Source organism: Glossina fuscipes, unplaced genomic scaffold (genome assembly GCF_014805625.2).
Source record: "Glossina fuscipes isolate IAEA_lab_2018 unplaced genomic scaffold, Yale_Gfus_2 61514, whole genome shotgun sequence".
NCBI classification, from domain to species: Eukaryota; Metazoa; Arthropoda; class Insecta; order Diptera; family Glossinidae; genus Glossina; species Glossina fuscipes.
In genome coordinates this window covers 349,296-366,371 of record NW_024003726.1, presented here as the reverse complement: position 1 = coordinate 366,371, position 17,076 = coordinate 349,296, and the positions used below count along the sequence as shown (strand labels likewise).

General features: G+C 34.5%; 1 long non-coding RNA gene and 1 pseudogene across 1 annotated transcript in view; both read right to left on the bottom strand.

Moving 5' to 3' along the window:
• The window catches only part of LOC119643651, a 165,101-nt gene extending 148,295 nt beyond the window's left edge, over nt 1–16,806 (bottom strand). Inside the window, exon 1 of the long non-coding RNA XR_005248364.1 lies at nt 16,739–16,806. This is a non-coding gene — a long non-coding RNA (uncharacterized LOC119643651). The remainder of the gene's footprint in view (nt 1–16,738) is intronic.
• LOC119643649 overlaps nt 1–16,830 on the bottom strand; it is a 53,261-nt pseudogene extending 36,431 nt beyond the window's left edge.
• Between the last annotated feature and the right edge of the window lie 246 nt (nt 16,831–17,076).

Here is a 17,076-nt window from a genome sequence, read left to right as displayed (position 1 = left end):
TCTGCTAAACAAGAACATCGTCTGCTGGTAATAAACTTTTTACTAAAGACCTTCTTTGGCCAAAGCAGTTGATCAAATAAACAAAGCAACACTAAACTTTCAGATGAGCAATGAGAAAATGTCACCCTGTTGCTTGGCACGAAACTTAGAAATGCTTACAAAGGATAAATCTGTATCGAGTACATTATGACATATAAAGGTCATTAACTAATCCGCTGTAGTGTTTGGCGCCAAGCGTGAAATAAAAATCGGTCCACTAGCAGCAATGTTACTAAAGTCTCGTTATTTACTTGGTCCAGTATTACCGTTTGCTTAGAGGAAGTGTGGTTAATAATGAATGTTTATGGAAGCGTTAAATACGCAGGCATTTCGAAACGAAGCTCTTTTACCATTATTAGTTTTCCTACTCAGAACCTAGTCGCATCATTATCTCTACTGGCAGGAGGAATTTCAAAAGCATCCATAGAGCCTTCTGAACGTATATCAACTGTGACTAAAGAGATGTCAGCTCCAAAACAGAGGCAGAAATGAGTATCTCAGCCGAACTTTCTTTTAACATAGCAGGTACTGCAGAACGAGATCAAGATATATGTACTGCAACAAATCTAACCTCGAAGAAGGGTGTGCGCTAATCAATACTTTGGTAAGCATGTTTTGGGGCGAGAGCTTAAGGTGTTCAAGATATTTACAATTGGAAAAGTATCTTTCATCTTATTAAATTTTTTCACTACATCGTTTACACTCTTAGTCGGATTATTAAAACCTGCCTTAGTTTGCTTTATCAGTTTGAATATAATAATATCAAGCTGGTTGCAATTGGCAGTTTTTTTACAGTACTTTTATTACAAGTAGCACTGTTGTGCTTGTTTACTAATTCAATGTTTTTGTTGCTACTGATATTGCGACGAACATTGTTATTGTTAATTATACCATTGCTGCTTAGATATTGCTATCCGTCTGAACGCTGTTGTTGTTACTAGAGTTGTATTTGTTCGTATTATTAATATTATTGCTTTAGTCATTTCTGTTTTTTATTTGCTTGTTGCTGTTTCGATTTTTTTTTTGCAATTCTTTCAAACGTGGATTATTGTTTTTTGAAATAACGACCTTCCAAGTTGTTTTACGCAAGCACTTTTATGATATCTCTCTATACCAGAAAAGATCAGCTGATTCATTGCAGATAGCCAGAAAGAAAATTTTGACAAATTTGCTGTTTTTGCTAATTAGGAATAACATTGGAAGCGTTTCAAATACACCCAGAGTCAAGTTTGTCTTAAAATTATTTTAAGATTAAAATTGTTTACAAAACCAGGCAAAAGGATCAAGAGAAGAATTCAAACTCCTTACTAATTTCGAATTCTAAGAAAGCAGAAAACTTTCAGTGATATGTATAGGTACAGATATAAATATATCTATGTATAAACAGTTTAGAATAAATAAAAAATTTCACGGAGAAAAGAAAATATATATATTTTAGTTATCACTTCTAATTCTGTAGAACCTTAAACCCTCTAATTCTTTAAAAGCCTGCAACAAGAATGTAAAAATCGTCTGCAGCCTAGAAAATATGTTTAGAATTGGTTGACTGCAGAAACTCTTGGGAATAGACTGCGGAAAGTTCTAAGAAAAGAAAATATACTACTGAAAGGGACACATTTCCAACGTGAAACTTTCTAGAATGTTATGTGAGCGGATTGAAATTCTTCTTCAATTACTTCGACCGTGTCAATTCAAATGTTTTCAAAATATATAGGTAAATGTGTAACTAACAAAGAAGTAAGGCCGTAGTCTGTGGTAATTGACAGATTGCAGCTTTCCGGTAGAAAATAGAAACAGAATTGGAACTCAAGTGTTTAACATGTTTTTTCATAGTCATGCTTAAGTAAAGAAAAGAACGATGTAAGAAAGTAAAACATATTATCGGCTAAGCCAAATACAAATTAAAATTGTATCAAATTATACGAAGGCGCTGAATTTGAACGTATAACGTGAATGAAAATATGGAACAAAACAAAAAAGTGTGTGTGTGATAAGTGACTTTTCTTTTTAAATTAACGCTGCAAAAGCAAGAAGTTTTATACATGCTTATATATAGGCATTTAAATAAACTTCTTATATATACATACATTGAACAGCGTATTAATTGTGAGTACTCTTACACGAAAAATATTAGGAAATCTATTAACAATGTTTGATGGCTATTCATACTATATGTTTTTTTTCTATCCCGGTAATTGCCGTGTTTAATTGGTGCCATGCTTTTGTGTTTGATAAGAATATGTGTTGGGTTTGAAACTTAGCGCACACATACGGAAAGAAAATTAAAAATGTTCCTAATTTAGTACACAGGCTGACAGAATTGCAACTTTTGAAACTTAGTTTTAATACAAATAAATTGAAATGGCATGGTGAGCTTTCACCTTTATGAGAAAGGACTGCAATTGACTTCGCGTGAAAAAAAAAAGAAAGGAGGAAAAAAAATGAATGTGTTCGGATATTTCAATTTTCTTGAGGCTAAAGCCAGTTGCATAGTTCATAAGTCGTCATGAAACATTTAAAATTCAAATAAAAATTAAAAAGCGGAGCATAAAAAAGTGAAATTTTTAATTCGCAAAAACCAACGATAAAAAACCATAATCTAAGAAATTTACAGTGTAACCTAATCGTATGCATATTAAAAGCAAAATTGAAATTCTATAGCAATTTATAAGTGCACTTATTTTTGCACTATTCTTTCCGATACATTTTCATTTATTTTACATAGAAATAAAACCACAAACCAATAATAGACAATAAACGTAAAGAATAGCAATTTTTTTTTAGAGGTCGATAAAAAGAAAAGGGAAACAAAAGGAAAATTGTACAGCCTAAAATCCACACACAAACTATGTCCACTACATTCATGTATTTAAGCAATACAACTATAAAAGAAATGTAATAAAAATACATTTAATTTAAAAATTAAAGTTTAAAACTAAAAATTTTAGTAAGAAGAATTTGTGCAGTTATAATCTATGCAAAAAAAAAAAAGTTTAATTAGAATAAAAATTAATGTAAGCGCTTAAAGATTTATTCTGTAAATTAGTGCTTTAAAATTGTAAGAAGGAATTTAATATTGTAAAAATATGTATAAAAATTAGTAGTATAAAAATAGAAAGAAACATGATTTAATATATCTTAGAAAATAAATAACAAGAAAATGAAATTAGAAATTTTTTTCTAAGGAAAGTAACGGAAGTCTATGGAAGTTAGCAGAAAGTAATTTGGAGATCCCTGGAATCTCCTATAGATATCATGGGTATGGCAGGATTAAGAATGGGCCAGGGCTTATGATCTGCCTGTTCGGTAAGTTGTGTTTTGTCCACCCGTCTACTCGTATAAGGATAAAGTACGTTCACTTCTTTAGGTGTAATCGTTTGTCGAGTGTCCGTCAGACAAAATTGTATACTAAAATGTGCCACTTAAAGTCCGTTTACAATAATTGGACGGACTTAGAGGACTTTACAGACATCAACTATGTTACATAACAGTTAGACTTAGGCAAATGAACATTTCCAGACATAGAAGCCGATAGACGATATGACTATATGTATTCGGTATGATATATAGTTAAAATTGGATACTAATTTAATGATTATTATACTTAAGTAGCCAATTGTTTTCAGTCTCACAGGATTGATCGATAAGTGACTATAAAAACGCTTTGTGCTAAACGGGATGTAATTTTTTAATTGAATGTTCAAAACCATTCTTTTGGTTAAAACAAAAAAAAAGAAAATATATTAAAGAATTTTCTTTTATTACCATATCGCTTAAAATGTCTTCATTTTATTATATTCCAAAAGTTACAAATATTAATAAATTCCCATTGTTAGCAAAATTTGATATTTGAATCCTAATGTGGTAAAATCGCTCAATTGAGAGAAAAAGGTAAGCCTAATAAAAAAAAAAAAAAAAAATTTAACCAAAGGGGGACCACAGATAAGGTAGGTAAGGGAAAGCGTTAGGGCATCACGTGTCGCCTTCGCAGCTAATTGGATAAGCTTTGTCTGCCCATTCATTCCTTCGTTAAGAGTAGAAATAATACGTATAATCTTTTATAGCAATGGCTACTATCTGTCGTCTGCTGTATGCCAAACGAACACGATCAAACTCCCAATGTCATCCGAACAAGTTAGTTTTCCTATAATACGCGTCGGCAATTTGAAGTTACCTCCATTTCGGCAAGTCTGTGCCAACGTTTGGGTTTCTGTAGGTATTATGGCTAGGTTCACGCTAGACAAAATCAGACCAACAACATTTTGCCGTTACATCAACACAGTTCTTTATGTTCAAATAGCTGCAAAATTCATTACAGGCGTTATACGTAAAATGGTCAAATCCGAACCATTTTCAATAGCATTCGTCCTTGGGTCAAGAGCCGTCCATCTACCAAATTTCGTCAAAATATCACAAAAATTGACACATGTAGATTGAAAAAAAGAAAACCAAAGGAACAAACGAACAGAAGCATTTAGGTCGATTCAAAGAGTGATTCTTAATCAATTGGTATAAGAAAAACGGAGTCTATCTGAAGTTCCTTCAGGTATTGCATACATGCGCACAAAGTTAATATAATCTTGTACAACAAGTAGTGTAGGTTATAAAAATAATCCTGATTCCGTTACAAATGCTTATGCTCGTGGGAAAACAAATAAAGCAGCGAAACTTCTAAAAGAAAATGTCAGAAATTTTGATACGAGAAAAAAATAATCTGACAAAAGCATCATTTATATTCTATTTTCGGCCGTTCTGCTGACGCAGTCGGTGACCCGTCTAAAGGCTTAAGATGGTCATGTCCGGACTGTAGGCAGCGGGACATTGTGTTTTATAAACTCTTCGCGGAGACGCGTAATGGTTTCTCGGAATTGAGTAGAAATCTCGGCTCCTTGTGGGAAAAGTTTGAGCTAATTAAGTCTAGGTTTGATGAGTGTCGTTTTAGTAGGCACTCATCTTCTACTCATAGCGTAGCGTGTGGGACGTCACCTCTGGGTTTCTCCAAACTTCAGTTCATTGGCACAAGTTACCAGTCCCTCTAACTTTAAAATGAACAGTAATGTTTCCGATATTGCTGAGTCGGTTGGTAGCAAAACAGTTACAAACAAACCGGCAAGTCCGTCGGTTCTAGGCTACGCCAAAGTGGCAATGGTATTTCCGCCCAGAGCCGCCACTTACTCTAATTAAGGGCCATCGCCTAAAAGTAATGAAGTGAAAAATAAATCATCCTCTCCCCTCGGCTGTTCGCGTGTGAACGCAGGTCACCAGACTGGGCAAGTTTCACAAGCTGCCGGTACAAGGGCGATAACCCCATCTATATTCTCCCCAACTCGAAACTCTCCTACCGTGAACCCCCCTCCTGTTCCAAGTAATGACATTTGCTTGACGGCAGTTCCTCCCAGAAAAGCAATATTTGTGTCAAGACTGGCACCTGAAACATCGGTGGATAACATAAAAAGTTATCTGGCCGCGAAAGTCACATCTGTCGACTTAAAGCGCGTTAGCATCTTCAAAATCGCTCTTTCTCAATCTAGGGCAATCTCCTCTTTTAAAATACTAGTTCCGACTGAAACCAGTGATATGTTGTTAAACAAACAACTGTGGCCAATAGGATCATTAATTAAGGAATTTATCCCTCGAGATCGTCGCCGTAATACCAAACCAATAGTCTTGTCGCCTTCAAAAAACTAAATGTTTCTTCAGGCGCACTATCTCTCATTTATCAAAATGTTAGGGGCCTAAATTCAAAAATTCGTTCTACTTTTCTAAATTCAGTGGGCACGGAATTTTTCTGTATTGCCTTCACTGAAACTTGGCTAAAACCCGATCTTCATTCGTCGGAACTTTGTCACAATTCTTTCCAAGTCTTTAGAAATGATCGAGTGAATCGCATTGATAGTGGTGTATTAATTGCTATATCTGCGTCGGTCCCGTCCAATTAAATAGAATTTCCCACTTCTCCTGTCGTTGAATTTATCATCATTCGTGCGAAAATGCCTAATAAACAGCTATTTGTAACCTGCTCCTATATTCCCCCAAATTCTGATATCTCTATTTACAAGAAACACGCTGCCCTCATTTGTGAAGTGGCCAAGCTGTCTAGACCCACCGACTTGGTCGTTGCATTGGGTGACTTCAACTTGCCTCAAGTCACTTGGTGTAACAGTGATAATTCTGGCTGTTTGATTCCTTCTTCAACGTCTGATAGGGTTGTTGTGTTCTTTAGTGAATTTTTTTTATCATAATTTGGGTCAATATAATCGTACCCCTAATTGTGGTAGACTGCTTGATCTCTGCTTTGCCAATTTTCCCGAGTTTAACGTAAATCGTTGTCCACGATTGCCTCTCCACGTTGATATACAATATGCATTTCCTTTCATCATATGAATGATGGTTCGTTGAAATGCCTTAATATGCCAAATCAAACTTTTTTAAATAAATATTATGATTTTCATAAAATCAATATTGTATTGCTAACACGTTGTCTTTCGCATTGGAGGCTTGATTTCTCAACCGGTAGTATTAAAAGCTTATTGTCATCGTTTTAAAATACATTATTCCATCAAGTGTACTTAAATCTTGCGCAGTCGAGTTATGTGGTGTGATCTCAAAGATTTTTAACATGTCCTTGTATTTAGGTGTTTTCCCTTCATGTTGGAAGAGTAGTTTCCTTATGCCTAACCATAAAAGTGGAAGTAGACAATTTTTTTGAGAACTACAGGGGCATAGCCAAGTTGAGTGTCTTGCCCAAGTTGTTCGAGCGTATTGTGACTCAGCATTTGGCCTTTGCCATTAATTCGTATATTTCTCCGCACCAGCACGGCTTTCGGAAAGTGCGATCTACAGTCACCAACTTGTTAGAGTTTACTTGTCATGTTTTCAAGGCTTTTTCTATTGGCTCTCGCACAGATGTGAAATACACTGATTTAAGCAAAGTGTTTGATATGCTTAACCATAACTTACTTATCTTTAAACTCCAAGCCTCTGGTTTCCCACCCTACTTAGTGAGATGGATAAGCTCTTATCTGTACAATAGATCCTTCAGGATTTTGTTCAACTTTATCACCTCGGATGAATTCGTTATATCTGGCATACATCAAGGAAGTCACTTAGGTCCCATTTTATTTAGTTTATACATTAACGATCTTCCATCTGTGGTTACCTTCAGCCAGATCTTAATGTATGCGGATGATGTGTAACTGTTTTCCTCCTTCTCTGTTGAATCGCAATCACATTAGCTTTAGAGCGACTTGGATATTTGTGTTGCCTGGTGCTCATCGAATCTTCTGAAACTAAATCTGGGTAAATGTAAGAAGCTTTCTTTCTCAAGAAGAAAGTCATTCATTACTCAGTATTTCATTGATTCGCATAAGTTAGAGGACGTCAATTCGTTCATATATTTAGGCGTTCTATTTGATTATAGGTTACGTTTCAATTTACATATAGAGCTTTACATATACAGCTCTTGTTAAGCACAGCTAGGTCCGCGCTTGGTTTTATAAAAAGATGGCCCAAAAAGCTTGATGATCTCTACATTACGAAGAGCCTGTACATGTGTTTGGTTAGACCCATACTCGAGTATGCCTCTGTTGTGTGGTCTCCTTCATATAGGTGCTATGTAGATTCAATTGAATCTGTTCAGAAGCATTTCTTGCTGTTTGCCCTTAGGAATTTGGGTTGGGACTCGATTGCCTCTCTTCCTCCGTATGAAAATAGGTTGCTTCTGTTGCCCTTACCGTCTCTTGAGAAACGTAAGTTTGTTCTTGGCGTTTCCTTTGTAATCAAAGTAATAAATGGTGCTATTGACACGCCTTCATTACTTCGTGAAATAAGCTTTAATACCCCTAACCGCTTCTCTAGGCACTTTATCTTGGTCAGTGTAAATATAATTATGAGCTGTTTAATCCGCTCAGAGTAGTTTGCAAGAACCTAAAAGACGTCTACCACTTATTCTCGTTATCGGACTCTTTAAAGTCCATTAAAGCAACATTGCTTAATACGCGCGATTTACCTATGTCGTACTTAAACTAGCTTTTAACCTTAAAAAGTCGTTACGATTCGAAAATGAATTATTGTTAATTATTATCGGTTGCCAGGCTTATGCATGTTTGCGATGGCTTAGGCGTTCATTTGCAATTTGGTCCTGTACCGGTTGTAAGTGTGGCTCTATGCTGACATGCTTTTTTTTCTTTTTCTTTTTTTTTCTTATTTGTTTTATTATATTTATACTAAATTTTATTATTAATTAATATAAGTTTTGCATTATGAGCCAATTGAACTCGACTGTTACTTGTTTAGTTGAGTTTGTAGTATAAGTAGAATTAAAATAAATAAATAAAATAAATAAATAAATATATAATGCGGCTCATCAAAAAACAAATATTCAATAAAGATACAATCGCTGTAGCCGTATAGCTTCTGGAATAGTAGCTACAAGCGGCATGTGTACGGGTTCTGCAGATCATAGCTGAACAATTTTTAGTTTGCCAGTTGACAAAGATATGGCGACCGTTTGGCAATCAATAGAAGCAGCGCTGGATTTGTATTTACTCTGATGTAAACACGTCAGCACATTTGAGATGTGTCTGGATTGATTAGTCCGTATACAAAGTGCTGAGATACCCTTTCCCATATTCATCATCCAAAATTTTCTGGTAAGCTTTCTCTTGGCTGATTTTGACTTCACTAATTTAATAAACATTAATACACAGTCAAATATATATTTGGTATATATGTGGTTATGAGTAAGCACTTTGCCACCTTTCACAAAATAATGAAGACACTAACTTATTTCACACCTGCGAATTTAGCCTTTGCGTTGAATTTTTTTTTTACCTGGAGGTGGCTTGATTAATGCTTACATTTTATTTAGTCTCTGTGTTGGCTGCTTCTTGTATCGTTCCCGGCTAAAACGAAGCGAGCGTCATCGTGCCGAAATTGCTGTTACGCGGTTGCTTATCTACAATTCCTTTGGACCGAGGTGTTATGGTTTCGCTTTTTAATAATAATGAGTTGGTAGAGCCCGCATAGCCTCTGCTATTCTCATCATTTTATTTTTCATGACTTATAATTTATCACTTCCTTTCATCTTTCAATATACATCACAATGAAGCTCAGACTCGCTTGCTGCTCTCTGGATTTCGAAAACTGTTACGTCACTATTTATGATAATCTCTCTGCTATTTGGATTCAACAATCTGCATGCTTTATTGCTGTATTGCAGCATGATACACGCGATTGATTTTGTACCTTGTTTATACTTCTTTGACTTAAGAATGTGAATCACATTGTTTTGCAACGGCAAGTTTACAAAAATCTTGAATTCATTTTTTACTTGTCTATATTTCGTCTTGTCAACAGTTATTATCACAAGTTGTAATTCTATTAATTAAGAATATAATCCACTATGAAATAGGATACAGCGTTTACGACCTGTTAGCGAGAGATTTGAGAATTCCACAGAATAGATATACTCCCTAGTGGCGTGAATATAAAGGAAACGTTAACCTTGATGTTCTGCTGAATGGTAGAAAATAAAGTAAAAAAGCCGTCTTTGGCCGAATTTCGTAAACCCATTAACGTTCATTTTATCATACCAAAGGAACTTATTACTGCTTAGTCTTTATTAAGGAGTTTTATAAGTTTAGGATGAATTACCAACAGGTTTTGTTTAGAATAAAACGAAAAACAAAAACTTAGTCAGTTATAACTTTATGAAGGCGGGGTCGATGTCTTCATTATCAGATAAAAAATTATCTTCATGTGAAGAGTGTGCAAAATACTTTTCAACTTTTTTTCTTGTTTACCTTATGAGTAACAAGTAGAAGACGCCAAAATTGTGAAAAATTCATTGCTTGTAACGTTGTGTGGGCGTGGCCGATATTATCTATTGCTGAACATGACCAGTAGAGTTCTTTAAGAAATAAATGTAGAAGATTTCATCCTCTATCTTTCATTATTTGTGAGAACACAAAAATTACTAGAAAGCAAGTTAGAAAGAAAGAAAGTTAGAAGAAAAACTTCCCATCAAAGTCTCAACGCATTGGCTTAGCAAATTTTTCTACACAAATTGGTCGATTACACTTTTCTGTATTCTTTCGAACATTAGCGATTCCAGGCTTTTATATTTTCTTTGAGTTGTGCACATTTTTAAGATAAAAGAACATCGAAAATTGATTATTAATCTGTGAGCTAAATCACTTGGATGGGAGCAAATAACAATGAACGTTCAGCACTTTTTCTTATTAGATTAAAAATATAAAAAAAGAAATTATGATTCTCATATTGTTGTTGGAATGAGGACTTTGTTTAAATAGTACAATTGTTTTTCTAATTTTCGCTTTCATACTAGGACAAAGAGACTTCTAGGGAGTTGAAGAGCGTTGAGTCAAAAAAGTAAGTAATCGGAATGGAAAATATATAGAAAATTAAATATACAAACAGTAAGGAATAAAATAAATACATTAGCTACTAGTTTCCATATTTATCTCCTTCGTACCATAGCTTCTTTGTCACATTCATAACCATCAAATTCAAACCAATGGAATTTCCAATTAAATTATAAAACGCACACATAATTTTAAACGCAAAAAACTTAGCGAAAATAATAATAAGATAAATATGCAATCTGCCGATCTATAACTGCTGCTTCACCAACGTATTCATCGTTCATCATCTTCGATATCTGAGAATAATTTATTTTTGAGAACGCCAAGGGAAAGAGACATTTTTGTGTTCTTGTTGGTTTACGACACTTAGGACACCTAATAATGTAAGGTACAAGATTCGAAATATCTCCCAAACACCGCTGCACCTTAAAGAAAGTCCTCTGTCCGAGCGTTACTCTGATGAAGCAAAGATGTTCTGCGGCAATGCAAAACCCAATTTCAAGTTGCTCAGTTTTCAACATTTTCAACATCAGTACTTTATCGAATTAATAGCTTAATTTACTTGCTTGAAATAGACTGGGTTCTTTCAATCGCGTCAAATGTAAATTATTATCTTTTTTAACTGCTTTTCCAATTTTCTTGCAATTCAACAAATTTTGATGCTCATCCACTTAATGAACTAAAATTGAAAGTGAAATGCACAAACTGTTAATATATTTTGTTTTCAATTCAAATTCTCGAGTCTAAATTCGGATGTGGTTGTTAGGGCCCATGACTATTTTGTATACTTTATAATTTAATAACAAATAAACTCGATGTTGAAATTGCGCGGTATGTACGCCAGGTCATTCAGTTCTGACTGGTTATGCGTTTTGTAAGAGTGCCCTGTGGGTCGAATCCGAATTGCTGTGTCAAAGTGTTGTGTCCATCGCAATGCCAAGTTTACTAAGTTAGATATCTTCTCCCGGAAAGCATTTGTACTTGTTTCCGATACTTGTGTCTGGACTGGGTGACTTTTATTCAGAATATAGATTTTTTTCCTTAAGGAAATCCATGATACCATTAATAGCAACAGGGTTCGAGGGGTTTAGTATAAAGACGATTGGGAAGTTGTATTGAAGATTGCGTTGAAGAAGACTGAAGATAAAGTTTGCAAGTTAGAAGAATATTATGATCGGCGCATTGGTGAAAAGTTGAAGACCGCATTGAGTATTCAGAAGTATTTTGAACGGAACGTAAAAGTGGGAGATAAGTTGAAAGAGAGCATCAAATGCCTTAATAAGTAAGTAAGTAACAGGAAAAAACTGGCATTGAGATGAGCCCATCACTGAGTAGCAATTACTAATTAAAAAACACTAAATAATATAGCCGAGAAAGTTAATGAAAATGTGCAGATAAAGCAACCCATTTTCACTGAGGTTGTTAGGATTGAGCTTAGAAGTAAACAAAAAAATGCCAAACACAACTATAAACAAAAAATAAAAATATTGATCTTAAGTGTTTAAAAAATCTAATGCTCGCTTTGGGAATAATGATCTAATTTATTGCTGTGGCGATGATGAGAAGAAGAGGGCTAAAAAAGAGTTATCAAGAATCTAAGAAAAACGAGACTATGACTCCTGGTGAGCTTAATCTCCGGTTCAAGACGGTGATATTCCTTTTTATTAGGTAATTTTTAAATCATAAAACTCTATTCAAGCCCGTAAATGATAGTATAGCTCAACAACTTGACGAGGTAAGAACTCGAACGGTCATTTGTACAACGCTTTTCAGGCGTTGGACAAAGTTTCGATTTCCTACGAAAACACAATACTTTGCAGCGACTTTAATGTTGGCACGTAGATAAAAAATCGCGTGCCAAGCAGTTGCGATCCTCCACATCAACTGCTGATTTGAAATTGGTTAATTATCACTCCACATATTATTCCCCATGTTGGAAGCTATTTTTTTAGACCTCATTTTTGTTCTTGACAGTTCCCTAATCATACATTGTGACCAATTCCACATTGGTGACTAATCATGAGGAGTCGGCTTTTGTTATGAATAATAAATAATAATAGTTGTGATACTCGTACATGAATATTGTTTACTTGCACGGATTTTAAGCCAATTGATATGCAATGGTTAATGTGTGCCACCTCTCAAAATTGCTGAAGCAATGCTCTGAACGTTGCTGGTATTAATGGCAACTTATCTTACTTAACATAAAGGCTATCACAGTTATTTAATGAGTGTGTACGAAGTTGGTACTTTTAAACCGCCTTGGTTTTCCAGTGATGGTAAAAGAATTGAACAACTCTCCGCAATGACTCCGCAATGGGGCACATAAAATTTGGAACGCTTCCTCAATGCGGTTAATTGAGAACTTTTCCGGAAATGGGACATTCCCAGTTCTTCCTGAAGATTTTCGTCCAACTAGCTTTCTTTCAACTCTATCAACTGTATGAACCGTTTATAATTGGCCAGATTGGGTTACATTTGAACCTTCTATCTATCTACCTTAATAATTAACCGAGTTATTCACGTCTTCATACTTGCAGTCCTGGAATGCCTAAAGTTTTGGAGGATATCCGCCCGATGTGTGATAAGCAGGGCTTGACCATTCTTGTTATGATTGATTTGTCCAAGGCCTTTGATAATGTACAACACAATTTATTATTACAAAATCTTCAATTTTATTTTGGCTTGAAAACGTCCGCGATTTATTTTTTAATTAGGCCTAATTTGGAAAACGCTTATTAACGTGTAAGAATGATTACATCTGGGGTCCCATCCCATGCGATCTATCTTATTTAGTACCCCTATAAACGACTTCGTTACATGTTGTCATAATTACTGCATCCACTTATATGCTAAATAAATGAGAATTTAAATAATATTATTCTTTGGTCTGATCTCATTAATTTTAAGTTAAATTCAAGTAAAAAAATAAAGTCACCATCTACAGTCTACGACTCCCATTCCTTACCACGTGCTAAAATGGTAAATGAGGATATTGAGTTTGTTAATGCGGTCACGAACTTTGGTTTCAAAGTTAACTCTCACTGGAGCGCTGAAACTGAAAAAACTATGGCTTTCCTCGTCTTATGTTACAATCTTCGCAAAAATAAAATCTAATTACATACCTTGTTCTACCACACAGATCGTAAGATGCATATACGCATATTAAGTACCTGCATGTCCATTTTTTCACTTGAAAAAGGTAGTTATTGAGAAAAACTGGTACAATACGCATTAAACAAAATATTTCCCATCATTTTCTATAACATTTTCCCATCTCTCTGGCAATAGGGCAATGCCGTGTTGAAAGGATAATATTGGTTTGGTAGCAATCCAATCATCGACTCATTTTCGCACTTCTTCCTCATTTCGAAACCGCGTGTCATCTGGTAATCAGAAGACGTTATGTCTGCTAAGTACGCTGAGTGCAGCAGAATTTCCCGCTCGAGTTGAAACCGTATATCCTTGACAACTCTTGCAACATGTGGCCGAGCGTTGTCATGCATGTTTATTTAATTCACGTCGGTAGGCATCTGCAGTAATAGCCCACAATTTACACTGCAAAACAATATAGCTATGAATACGCGGCTTCGGTGTCTCTTCTGGACTAGCCCATGACTGTTTGGGCTTGATATGATCGTTAATCACAATGCACCACAGAAAACGTTCCTGTTTTTATCTGGCAAGCAATGAAACCGCGATGTTGAAACGGTTGGGAATGACATTTTCAATCAATTCGTATCGTAGCCACTTTCTCTTTTGGATCACTCTCGTCGAATGTGAACGTCTAGAAATAGTTGATTCATCTACTGCTAATCTGTTTGAAATTTGTTCGAGAATTTAAGCTGGGTTTTCGTCTTGCAATTCATTGTCTTTGCCATTGGCATCAAAATCATCACTTTTAAACCGTTGAAATGAAAACCTCCAATTGCCATATGATGAAGCAGCGTCTCCATAAGCTTTCAGGAGGGTTTGATGGGCTTCGGCAGCAGGTTTTGTCAAATCACACAACAAAAGTAATGAATGCCGAAAATGCAATTTTCTATATAAACTGAATAACCCGATAATACTAAATTGAAAACTGTCATTTTATACAGAGAAAGGTCAAAATGATCGAATTTAATCGGTGCGTACATTAATACTTCACACTTCGTTTGTCATTTTCATCAATAGCTGTAGCTTGCCAACATACATGCAAACACCTATTATATGGCAAATTATACAATATTTCTAACAAAAAAATTGCTACGTCCAAAATAAACGTACCAAATACGTCTAATAAGCGAACGAATAAGCAAGGATATGGATAGCATATCGTAGTTTTTGCTACAGATATTGGGTTCCGATTTTCTGACTTAGCTTAAGACCACAAACGTGGTTTATCTCCGTAAACTTATCCCGGCGCGAAAAACAACATATTTACTTGAAAAAATTCAGCTCTAAACGGATAACGAATTTATTCCTATATTCCCGCAAGCACTTAAAATCATCAACGTTATTTATATTAAAATTATTGTTAGTGCGAGTAGATATAAAGTAATAATAAAGGCCTTTTATAGTTTATAAATCGTATCTGTATTTGGGATAATTTCTTTTATTGTACGATATTGTTATCTGCATCCTTATCCATACTTTTGCTCACGATTGTGCGGAAAGACACTTTTCAGTCCACACCAATTGTTAATTATAGTAATGACTATTATTGTGTAATTGAACAGTCATTAGTAAATATTATTCTTATTAATTAATAAATTAAAAGGAACTACGCTAAACACACATTGTTAAAGAAAACAAGGGCTCTAAATTTTGTGACAAACCAAGTGACGCATATTTGGAACAAGATATGTAGTCTTCATGTTGGATTGGATATACCAAATATCAGACGTGTGAAAGTCTAGTCGAATATTTGCAGTATACTGAAATACGTTTCACAGACCCTCTGAATTACATAACTCTTAAGAACGTAAACAATGAAGCCAATGAAATTAAATTTATATATTCGTCTGTTAAATCACGATTAAACCTCCATAACAACTTATAAGAAGAACGATGATGTCAAGATTTACCTTATTACTTTTGTAAAGTTGGAAAATGACTGCGATCCACTTACAAATATGGAAAATGCACACATATTTTTACCTACATTACGTACATACATTTTTAACTTTCTAGTTGTAATTTTGGGACACCTGTGATATTACCCCTACCAACTCTACTGAAATTCAATTGTCTATCATGCATGCCCCTTCTATTTAAATACAATTACTAATGCGTAATCGCTAATTTAATATAATAATTATTTTTCTGATTTCGTTCAGAATCTTTTTTAGTGTTCGATACGTCAAGAATACACAGTAGAAATAGCCTACACAAAAAGTTTCTAAATCGTAATCCATATTACATTGTCCTTTAGGTAAAGATAAGGAAGTCTACGAGATCCAGAATCAGTTCACCAAAATTCTTAGTCTCATTAAATCAATTTTTCGGTAACTAAATGGCATACAATCTTCAGATTTTATAGAACTACGTTGATTTTCTGTTGCGACCCTACTACTTTATGAACTTTTCAGCAGCACAAAAGTGCGTCGGGGCACGATATAAGTCGGTCCTGAATATGTACAGTGAGTCTCATAAATATTAGGTTTTTCGCTCGACAAAAAGTAAACGCTTGTTAAACCTTATCTATTGTCCAAACATAAAAATTTTCTTTACTAATTGTACTATCAGGGAATACATATTAAAATATTAAAAAAAAACAAAACTTTATTCCAGTAGACAAGAAAATTAAATAACTTCAACAACTCAAAAAACGTAGTGTTATTAATATTGGGGTTTTCTCATATAAGGAAGGATACGAAGATAAAAAAACCGCATATTATTAAAAATTATTATTCGGTGGGGTATCCTTTTTTCTTAATAACTTCGTTTAAACGTTTTGACATATTTCTTACAACTTTTCTGTAGTAAATTATGTTCTTGTATCAGCAGCTTACGGCGAACATTCCAACATTAATGAGACTCGCTGTATATTTTAAAAGATTTCTGATATCCTTAAGACATATTGCAAACGGAAACTTCAAATTAGTATATTGTTGATCAAAAATACTGTGAATACGAAAAACAAGTACACATTTGCATTTAACTTTAAAAACGCCACCATTCGCTCAATTATGTAACGAGGAAGGATTTCCTGTCTTTCCCTCTAATTATTCAGTATATTACCATGAAAGCAAATATGTTAAGCTAAGCCTTAGTTTATTGAAGTTATTGCATTAAATAACCACATTATCTTTGTTAACGAAAATAACACTTACACGTTTACTTTATGTCTGCCAATCGTTAAAGCATTTAGTCTTACCGTGTGTTGAGCCGAGCATATGCAACGATTACAAAAGCAAAAAATACGCGTATTTTATATCAATTTCCATTGTTTCGTCACTCCCACTAATAGCTTAATGCTGGCTACATAATTTTAATCGCCATGCCTCACTTACAAAACGACTAAATTGGATTTATTTACGACTTTTTCCTTGGCGTATTAATGATGTAATTGATGCAAAACTAGTATTGCTTTGGAATTTTGTGAAACACAGGGAGATGACGAAAAATTATAAAAGCATTCTAAGGGTGTCACGATAATCAAAAAGAGAAA